Source organism: Protopterus annectens, chromosome 5.part1 (genome assembly GCF_019279795.1).
Source record: "Protopterus annectens isolate FY-2018-M chromosome 5.part1, PAN1.0, whole genome shotgun sequence".
Classification (NCBI taxonomy): Eukaryota; Metazoa; Chordata; order Ceratodontiformes; family Protopteridae; genus Protopterus; species Protopterus annectens.
Window position 1 is genome coordinate 26,031,790 of NC_056736.1, and position 12,145 is coordinate 26,043,934.

Consider the following 12,145-nt stretch of genomic DNA (forward strand, 5'->3'; position numbering starts at 1 on the left):
ACATCCCCTACACAACCCATCTCTCCTTGGACAATAGCTAGGTACACAGCTATGACCACCTGCAGCGATGCACCCCAGTACTGACACATGTGCACGTGTGCATTACTGAGTATCACAGTGTCTGTGTGTTAGCACACCTGTACTTGGGAATTCCATGAGGGCCTTCACAACCAGTGCAACACCCATTGCCATAGTCAGTTGTGGCTGCTGCTGTATGGGACATTACATGCACCCTGTTAAGACCCTATCCATGTCAGCTTCATGAGCCTTGCAGTACCAGCACAACAGTGTTGTACAAATGGGTTGATAGGCATGGGATACCCTTTGAGTTCTGGCAAGTATGTGTATGTGTGCATGTCTCTATATTTGTAGGGTACAGCATTCCGAGGCCACATACTCCTATTACAATACCCATTGCCACACAGTAGTACAGATAATGTTGTTGCTGCCCATATGTGAGGCATGTCAATGCAACACCCTACTATGCCTGTGGCATGTGCATTAGATGCATATCCCTGTACTGCCACTGTTGGGATATACAATGGGTTGTATCGCAGTCATGGGCAATGTGTGATGGTGGGTATGTCAGAGTGTTATCATGGGTTTCAGGAAGCACAATATCCACTGTGGGATGTGAGTGCTGTGTACACTTTCATTACACCAAGGTACACCCAGTATATGTCCAATGTACCATGTTATGGCAACCACTGTCACCATCAACCATACAGGTAACTGATACCACAAACCAGGCCAGCTATGCATGTGCTATGTGCAGCCTCCCTGTAACACATTGGACACATGGTCAAGTTAGTTAGCAGTGATAGGCCTAGGTCTCTCAGATGTGTGTCTGCCTGTTATGTATCTGTTAATGTATATATGAAGGTATGTCACACTATGTATTGTCCATATACACCCATTACATCCCACATTAGCATACTGTACATGTCTGGAGATGTTGTGCATATAACATGTAACCTGGAACACACCTCATTCTAAATGCTGTGTGGTGTGTGCAATGAAAGCCGCACACTTGTGTATTACTACATACCTAGGTAGGGGTCTAATCCCAGTGTTGCCAAGTAAGAGTGTGCATGTATGTGGATGGGTCTACATCAGGTTGCAGATTATACACATCCCAGCGGGTCACCTGTCCATGTGGCACAGGCAATAACTGTTATACAAACCTGTGACATGTGTTCAACTCCACCCCAGATATGTCACAGTCATGGTGTCACCACAGTGCCATACCCCATTGTGGAATATGAATGCAGACCATCCTCGTGCTGACACATGTACACCTACAAGACAAATGGATAACATTATAGAGACCGCAATCAACTAGTGTTACTAACAGCTATAATGCATCATTGCTGGATGGCTACACTACCTGACATATATGCATTACACTTTGCTCCTGACAACATGTTACACTGCAGTACTTTGGTACACTGTAGTACAGTCATCATGTGCATCAGAACCATATTAGCCTGTCCCTGCATCGATGGTATGGATGACAGGGATGTGGCACAGGTATCATCATAAGCACATGGTGCATTGTTGGTTTGCCAGAGGCTGAGAGTGAGCCATACATTTGGCACCATGTGTGTGGGTGAGGGGTGTAATGAGGTGAACTGGGCATGGTGATGTGATGTTTGTAGGTATGGGGTTGCCCTAGGTGAGTTTGTATAGTGTGTGGGTATGCACACACACAGTTCTGCCATGTGGCTGCCCTATACAGGTGTTTATGGACAGCTGCAGACCATACCTGGCAGCATGTGCAGTTCACTGCCTCCGGACATGGACACGTGCAGTGTGCTTGCCAGCGGTTCCATGGGCACATCCAGGTACAGGCCTTGATGTGCTACTCTCACCTGATGATGACAAATGTCCATTGGAACCAGGTCCCTCATGCTTGTGGAGCCTGCTGTGGTGTGGTGTGGACAGCCCCCCCCCCCGCATTTCCGGGGCTGGTACTCCCACTACAGGAGCCCCTTCATGTCCTAGCATGTACACATTGACTGCTAGCTGTTGGTGTTACTGGCCTACATCCACATGGCCATCACCTCACTCCAAGCACACGTTCAAGCATGGATAAACCACGGTCAAGGAGGGCCATCCTCTCACAAGACTGTCTATCCCTGAGCTCAGTACATGCACGGATAAGACCAGACAGTTATTTATTTATTTATTTATTTATTTTTATTGACTTTTGTTAACTGGGTAGTCCAACTGGGCTTGGGACACATTTTCAGTGGAGACCCGAGGAGAAAAGCTCCATGAAACACAGCAATTTACAATAGAAATGATACAATTACTAAGCAGGTCTTTTAAACACACAGTTGACAATAACATAATAAAAATTGATTTAACAATAGATATGTTAAACAAAACAAAAGAATAAATTTAAAAGGCAGTATACCTGTAGTATATTACAATGTAACAGTGTAATTACATATTTACATATTTACATTACTGGTTTGATTTGTCAGTGCAAGTATCAGGGATTTGGGGAGAAAAAAGACTGGCATGATTTGGACATAGTTAAAAAAAGGGGGGTAAATGACATAGGGGATGGGGAAAGTTATCAGGCAGGGGCTTGGCTGGGACAGATTTTAGAGTTTAGTAGGTGAGTCTTGTGTTTTTCTTTGAAATGGGATGGGTGAATGATGGAACAGATGTCCATGGGAAATTTGTTCCAGGCTTGGGCAATGGAGAATTTGTAGAGGTATTTGCCAATAGTTTTTTTGGGTTGGTAGGTTTGTAGTAGTAGTTACTTAGAGGTACAAAGAGTACAAGGAGGAGAATAGACTGAGATGAGAGAAGAGAGAGCAGGGCAGAATGAAGATTTGTAGAGAAGGGAGTGTAGCATTTGAAGTTGAGATAGCTGCAATAAGTGGGGGAATTTGAGCCAGTGTAGAGAGTTAAGGGATAAGCAGTGGTATGCATTATATGGAGAGTTTGTGACAAATCTAGCTATCTTATGGTAAGTTTGTTGGAGTTTGTTTAAGGTAGTAGTTTGGATATGGGTAAATATAGGGGCAGCATAAAGAAGGGAGGGAAGGAGAAAAGCTTGGGCAAGGGGCAGTCTAGCATTGGGTGTTAGATATCTTTTGTTTTGATATAGAACACCTAGTTTCTGTTGAGTCGTTTTTATGCTGTGTAGTAAGTGTGTATTGAATTTCAGTTCATCATTGATGATGACCCTTAGAAGTTTAGTTTGAGTTTCAGGTTTGATAGTGTTATTTGAGGAAGTAATAGTAAAGGTGGATTTGTGGTCAGAGAGAGAGTGGGGAAGAAATAGTAACAGTTTGGTCTTTTTGGGGTTGAGGATCAGTAGGATACTGGTTAGCCACAGTTCAGTAGAGAGGAAGGTCTGTTGGGTAAGAGTATGAAGTTCAGAGATGCTGTCAGAGATACAGATGGTGGTAGAATCGTCAGCATATTGGATGAGGGATAATTGTTTACAAGATATTTGGAGGTCATTGGTAAAGATGTTAAAGAGGAGGAGCCCCAAGATGGAGCCCTGGGGATCTCCTGTTGGGACAAGTATTAAAGGAGAAGTGGAAGAGAGCCATCTTACTGATTGTTTCCTACAAGTTAAGCAGCTAGAGAACCAGGCGAGGGAGGAAGTAGATAGGTTAAAATTAGCAGGTTTAGATAGCAGTAGGGGATGGGAGACTGTATCAAAGGCTTTGGAGAGGTTGAGGAAGAGAAAGGATAGGAATTTATTTTTGTCCAGGGCCTCTGCAATGGTATGGGTAAAGGATAATAGGGCAGTAGTTGTGCTGTGGTGGCGACAAAAAATATGTTGGGTGGGGGTGAGGAGATTATGTTGGAGCAGGTAGTTGAGTAGTTGAAAGTGGGCACATTTTTCAGGAATCTTTGAGAGGGGGGATAGGATGGCTATGAGCCAATAGTTAGAAGGTTCACAGAAGTTGTCACTTGCAGATGTGAGAGCAGCCTTCTGCAGCCTCAGGCCCTGTCTGGTGTAATGTTCCATATGTGCCTGCACCGCCATGACAGCCTGAAACATGCGCCGGCTGGTACCAGCTGTGTCGCATCTGCCAGGGTCATGATGACTGGCGGCCCTACCATGAGCACCCTGGGACATCTGCCTATGTGGTGCCCTGCCAGACATCCGGCTATGCCTGCTGTGACCAGACACAGTAGGCATGGCTACCACACTTTCCTGTGCACTGCCACCAAATGTCAGCTGCCCCTTTGCTATGGCCACTGGTGATGGGGTATGTATAGGCACTAAAACTGTGTGCAGGGTTGGGGTAGCTAAAAGTGGGATGTCAAATGATGGTGCTGTTTTGGCCCCTGACAACCCCACCTGTGCCTCAACAGTACTATCATCATCTATGGTGTCTGTATGGACACCAACATCAGATTGCATGTAGATGGGACACTGACTCACCTTGCCACCTGAGGGGGAAAGCAATAAATGCACTTTAAGACCTGTACAGCACTGCATAACAGTACACACACACACACACACACACACACACACACACACACACACACACACACACACACACACACACCACCTTAATACCTACCTGTCCCTGACATTACAGACAGTCCCACGTATATTCCCATGCATTTCCCATCCTGCATCACACTTGGTAACATACACTCATTGATACCACTCATTAACGTATCAGTCCTCTAAATGCCTAGACAAGTGATCACAACACAAGACCTGTTACTCCATTACCTGATTGACTTGAGTGGAGTGGTTTTATATGGCCTCACTGCTGTCATTCAGTGTTCACCCTGTGTATGTCCAGACATCATGAGCATGGCCCTTATATGTGGGGGCTACTATGTTCACTCCATAATATCACGCACTGGAGTGTCATGTGTATGTATTGTTCAGTACATGCCAGATATGCTGCTCAATCAGCCTGTCATGTGACCACTGTAATATATGGATACACTCCCTGGTGTTGACTAGTAATTCTCCAATGCATCTGTAGTGCTGCATACGTTGGCTGTCAGTCACCTCTCTGTTGAATGCGATATTAAGGGTATACCTGGTATCTACCTTCCCTCTCAATGCGTGTTCCATGCTACAGAATTTATTATACTATCAGCTATCCTGTGATTATATACATGACAAGTACTCCTGGTGTGTCATGTGGCAGTCCATGTCCATGTACAGCATGATCCCAAAGGGAGATACTGCTGTATGAACAACCCCACAATCACACATGTGCATACATGGACACCCACACAAACACACACACATGCACACACACATCCTACATGCATCAACCTCCCTCCACTTCACCAGAGTGACCCTACAGACTAACCACCAACCAGGACGCACACACACACACACACACACACACACACACACACACACACACACACACACTCATACAAATGAGGTTGCACAATGATAGGACTCACAGTCCTCCTATTACCCATCTGTCAACATGCATAACATATGGTACACGGCAGTTTGCAGTACAGCTATAGTCAGTTCATGCTAGCAACAGTATACATGTGTGTGATGCATGTGCTGTGTTACTAGGTGATGCCCCTTCCCCTGGATACCACTGAACCCATGTACACATTATAGCTGCGCACCTGTTCGGCACCCTGCCCTATACTGTGCACCGCACCTTACTGTACAACCCATTGCTGAATGTGTAGTACTGTGTCAGCTATGTCAGCTTTAATGCTCACAACCCCTTTGTTTTTCAGCAACACATACCTGGGAGGATATGTTATTAGATGTCATTTGTGACTGCCTGATGTCTGATTTACAGCTCTCAACATCAGCAGACCATGGATGACCAATCCAATACTATTACACTGACAACCTTCAGAGCATACCATGGCTATGGGTAGTGTACACACCCATATTGATATGACGCACCCTTCCTTGATCTGCCATGAGACCACATCACTGCAAATATTAACAGTACATGAGCCCGATATGTGACATATGTCCTGTACTTTCACATGCAATGTCTATGGAATGTGTTAGGTGTGCGGTTGCTGACTGAGATGTATATACTCTGTGTGGCCATATGTGTGCACACCCTTATTATGATGGTTTGTTGCACCTATTGTTATGTGTACTACAGCAGTCACTACTCCTGACAGGGGTATACTAGCATGGGCCATCTGCATTTGCCAGTGTATGTTCAGTCTGCCCTACACATGTCCCCCTAATCTGCATGATTGTAAGGTCTATTCATGTGCACATCCCCTGGTGTTCACACACTGCCATCACTATTGCTGTGGGGGTAGGGTTATGTCTGCCACAGTTCCTGAACCTGACTATGTGCATATACAGACATTCTTAGCATCCTTAGGATCTCTGCTGCAGTGCACTGGTGTGTCATGCAAACACCCCCACCACTTCAGCCTTTTTGCAGATGCTTGACAAGTAAGGCCTACACATGTGTATCAATTTGCAGTGTCCCATACACTGAACTATAGCCTAGTCCCAGCTGATAATGTTGACCACAGTAATACGTTATGCCATAGTGTAACTCTGCAACAGTTTCCATTGTCCTACAGTTATATATACTGGTGTTGCACTGTATACGGGTGATGTTTCAAACATGTCCCTACTGTAGGCCATGTCTCCCACAATTATGTTACTCGCTGTGGACACATTCCACAATGACAGGATGTTAGTTATCTTGCAGGTGTCTGACATACCCTTCAAATAACCCATCATGGTCACCACTGTGATGCCTTGCATTTAACAGCAGCAATACATGCACATGTGCAGCATGCATTCTGGTTAGGTGTGTTAGATGTGTGCATGAAATATACTATAGCCATTACATGCCCGGTGTATTGGCGAGAATCAACATAAACCATAGTCAACAGCTACAGGCTGCTGCCTTGGTGGTATACTGGAGGGACCTACATAAGAGGGTGAGAGATGCAAAGTCAGTGGCCACACCTGTGGCATTGCTACAGGGTGAGTGCAGCATTACAATACATCAGCAGTACATGTCCACAATACTACCACATATGCACATCTGTTTATCACTACTATGCAGCAACAAACTATATCTATATAAAAGACACAAATGCATTGTCCAAGCATGTTGAAAAAAACCCTGGTCATAAATTTGGGTATTTTGTTATAGAACAACTTAAGAGGGATGATAGGGGTAGAATTGCGGAGGAACATTTATTAGTTAGGGAGGTAAAATGGCAACTCAGGCTCAATTCCTTAGTGAAGCCTGGGCTAAATGACACTTGCTCCATTTCATCTATTTTACATTTGAAAAGTTAAGAATGCTAATGTACCCAGTGCTACTTACTATTTACTATTATTTCTTATTTACTTATTGTTTAGATTTAATACTGATGTATTTAAAATATTTAAAATGGAATTGGTTTTATATAGCTTCAAGTGTATTTGTATTTGATTAGTAGTTTATGAGTCATGTGACTGTTTTTAAATACTATTTAAATTGATTGATTGGCTTGATTTTTATTTCTGATGATATCCTGATGGATTAAAGCGCATAACTCTACTGTTGCTGTTGGTTCTTAGTAAATCAGTTTCACTGGATTTTCATCTCCTTGGCACAGTAATATACATACTTCCCATTACACAACACACACTATGATGGCTTACAACGTATCAGTCAGTGCTGCTCTGCACAGTTGACGGTTATGACCCACTACCCACAGGGACAGATTCTATTGTCCTTAGCAGTTGTTCAGCTGAACATCATTACAACAACACCTGATGGCACATATAAATTATTCTATATCATCTATCCCATTATTATGGACCAAGTACTACAGTCAATTACATGCAAATATGCTTCACATGCCTGTTGTTGGAATGATGTATCTTCTGTATAGATTGCTGGATTTTTTTGGTGTGTTTGTTTTTGCTTTTCAATCACTCTTTCTCTCTCTCTCTCAGTCTCCCTCCAGTAAATGGATTGAGCTGCTTGGAATAGATTGCAGCATGGCTTTTGCAGGTGATGCACATGATCAGGTGATGGCCTCTGCACCAGTCAGTGTCATCTACTTGCTACCTGCATGCAGCATGCTGTGTATTACTTCCAATTACCACTGTCATGGCAACAACTACTATAAATCCCTACATCATGTGGGCGGGGTCCCTTTACCTTTCCTTTATGGTGGACATCCTTCCTGTGTGTGGGCAGCACTTTTACAGACAGCAGGTAGCAATACCTCTTACAAGAGAATCTGTGCACTCAGGCCAGCTACATATTTGTAGGAGTTTCCAGAACTATAGACAGAGTGTGAGTAGTGTTGTATGCATTGTATAGCACCAGTATTGTAGGGTTTGTGTGTAAATACTAGTTTAACTTGGAATGCATTCTGTCTGCATAGCTCTCAACTGTGGGCCTATCCACTTGATGGTTAGAGGTGTGCCTATTATGTTTTGTCTGTCCACCACACAGGTCTTGTGTCAGATATATCACTGGCAGTGTGTGTGTTGACTGCTATCAGAACATGGCTACATCCATGTATGTTTCTAACTTCATATTCCTGACTATGTGTATGTTGCAGAATATCCTGTAACACCAATGACTTGCTTAGTGTATGACAACAGTATTTCACATATGGGCCTGGGTTCCAGCTTCTGTCCTCCACCTACATACCAGGTTTTGTACATATGACATGCTGTTAGGGGTTGTTATGTAGTGGGCTGTAAGTATGTCATGGTGCCATCCCTACCATCAGTTCACTGCTGTTGTGGCCCCCACACATATTGCAGGGTTGGGTCCATATATGTGTGAGCTTCATCTACATGATACGTGTCCCCTTATTCACTCCAGAGGCCAGTGTATGTAACAGTGGTATATGGCCCTGTATGATTCAGTCTATGGGGGGGATGCACCATAACTAACCAAGGCTGTTATAACATGTGGGGTATCAGGGTAAGCTGCCTTAAGATATATGGATGTACATTACCATACAATTCACCTTGGTTAAATGCAGGCCTACTGCTTCTTGCCATACAAGCTATTCTATGTGTCTATGTGATTGTGACAGTGTCAGTTATGCCTTGTTATGTAACAGATACATCCCATTGTGTCAGCTGAGGTCTTTATACCCTAGTGACTGTGTACAGAGTGTAGTTAGAGGCTTCTGGACTATACATCTGCATTACTTACTGTTGATTGACTGTTATCATGTGGTCCAGTCTGTCTTTACTATTGTACTACTTTTAGGCCACGGCCTGGACAGCAAAAAATGTAAACATTTCCAGATTACTGTATTAATATAACTGTTTCACAGTTGCATTAGTCTGTTTATATGTATGTCAGAGTCTAAACAGCAATATGACAATGCATTTACAACTGTAATAGTACACAAATTAAGCTTTCCCATGTATGCATACCTGTGTGTGGTGTTATATCCTTTGACCTCTCTGTGGGTATATGTTGCAGGCAACAATTGTTGTTTGTATGGATGGCTCATACAGTGTCCAATTGGTATGGTGGCAACTCTAGGCATAGTGGCTGTTCCGTATTGTGTGCAGCTTCTACATATCTATCTTCCTATACATATCTGAGTGTGTGTGTATGTGTAGTTACATATATATCAATATATATATATATATATATATATATATATATATATATATATATATATATATACATTTTTATATATGTATATATATATATATATATATATATATATATATATATATATATATATATATATAAATGTCAGAAAAATATTCATTTTTATATATGTCTAATGCTTATTAGAAGCTAAAAGGGTTAACACATTTTCATTCTATTTTATGTATAAGCTTAATTCTGTATGAAATTATAGGATGATTTTTCAAACCACAGTATGCTTTCTGAAACTGCAAGATGCACCCTGACCTAGCATTTGCTAGCACAGCAAAATTCATGTTTATGCCTTTTGGAAATGTACTGAGAAGCAGGTGACTATCTGCTAGGTCAGGAAAATGTATGAATAGTGTATAAATAGAACAATACTGTTTTCTATAATATGATTGAATATGAACAATCGGCTCTGTTCGTGTTATGAGAACATGCACAGCTGCGGAAAAGAAGAGATACATGAAACAAAAGACTGCTTGAAGAATCTGTACTTGCTTTGTGCTGGAATTAGCTATAGTACCTTGAATGGTAACATAATATAGTGGGAAGCTGTATCTAACCAGTGGTCACCAAGGCCATGTTGTTTTTCTTAGGAAGTTTTTCATAAAATTGATAGTGCAAGCAGAAAATCATAAACAAACAGCTGCTATGAAATGATGATGTTAAAACTTGTGATTTGTTATGTCAGCTTGGTAGGCAATGTCTTGTTAGAAAGTGTATAAAGATGAACGTCCTGATTTTAGTTAGACAAACTCTGTATTAGCACGTTTTTGTCTCCTTGCTGCAAGATTAAAGTGCCTTAACCTGAACCTACCGTGTATTGATCATTTTTAAAGTTTATTTTTCCTATGACAGATTGATCCTTCGAGCCAGAAAACTCTCGCTCTAGCTCAGGTCAGATGGGCCCAGTGGCATGAAACCGTACGGGGAAGAGGCCACTTTGGTTCGTCTGCTCTGAAAGACCTCTGACTGAATTGTCGTTCAAACGAGACCAGCCACTGTTTCTGATCTGCGATTGGAGGACAAGTTGACGGTTCCAGTGAGAAGATCAATCACGGAGGCTCAGGTAAGGAGGAATTTACCTTTTCTTTGTTTCAGATCAGGGACTTGTTACAGTATTTGTTTTTGTCAGGGAGATTTTATATAAATCAGGGACAAAAAAGATTGCTGTCTTGTCATAGATCAGGGAAACAGGATAGGTAGGCAGTTATTCTAGATAAACTGTGAAAAAGAGAAAATCGTGGTACCACATGATAAGAAGGGTTACGCAACAATTTCTAACTAAGTTAAGACAACATGGGAAATAAGTGCACAAAAAGCTCCCGAGATCCGCCTTTAACCGAAGACGCGAAATATATGCAATTACAGCATGCCGACGTTAAGTACTATACAAAATGAGGTAAGAAATACAAATTTGATGGCAAATTAGATAAACCTTCACTTATCAAACTTGTCAAACAACTTAAAACAGACGCAAAAGGTCAGGTAAAAAAACAACATCAATTGGGAGTTCCTCAGGCACACAAGTGGCTTGAGGAAGCAAACCGCAGGGAACAAAAAAATAAAAGTTCAAAAGCAATGTTTTTAGATAAAGAAGACAATAACTTGGTAATAGCATCGGCCCCTCCGCCCCCTACGCTCCCCTTACCAGAATATGAAGCGAGTAGACAAGCAGATCCACCTCCGCTATACGCAACTATCCCTGCAAAATCAAAACCGTTTGTTAGAGATCCTGTCGAGACTAGGCCTCGAACACGCAACTTAAGAGGGGATATTGAATTCTATGAAATAAATAAAAATTCACAAGCTTTGAGTGAAGAAGAGATATGTCCACTCATAGAAGTACCAAATCCACAGGCAGGACAGGCAGGACAGGACCCAACTCTTCTAGTATATAGACCGTGGACACCGGAAGACATCCGGAAAGCCACAGAGGGAATTCCCCATCCGAAAGTTAATTTTAGAAAATTCTTAGAAGACTTACAGGGCATGAGGTTAAGTTACCATTTAAATGGAGAAGAAGTAGAGAAAGTAGTCAGACAAATCACAGGCCCAGATTGGCACATGATCAGTGGCAACTGGAATTCCTGTGACGCAGAACATAGGCCACTCCCACATAGTAACGAAGAACTGGATAACAGAGTGAAAGGTCTGACAGACCAAATCTCTGAGAAATGGAAGCCTAGGGCTGACTGGACTTGCATTAATCAATGCATCCAACAAGAAGGTGAAACTGCTGATAGATAGTATGCCAGATTATTAGAGTGTTTTAATAACGACTGTGGAATGCAGCTACCTGAAGACCAGACACATGATTCCCTATATGAGCAGCAACTAAAGAATGCATTTTTGAAAGGCAGTATTGCACCCATTAGCAGCTTTCTTACAAAGCACATGGTAGATCATCGTACGAGTAGATTACAGTCATTACTTGAATATGCAAGACATGCCAAAAGACATTTTAATAGCAAAAAGAAAAAGAAAACTCAAGTATTTGCAGTAGAAGACGCAGCAGAAGTCTTTGTAGTACAGACCGGGAA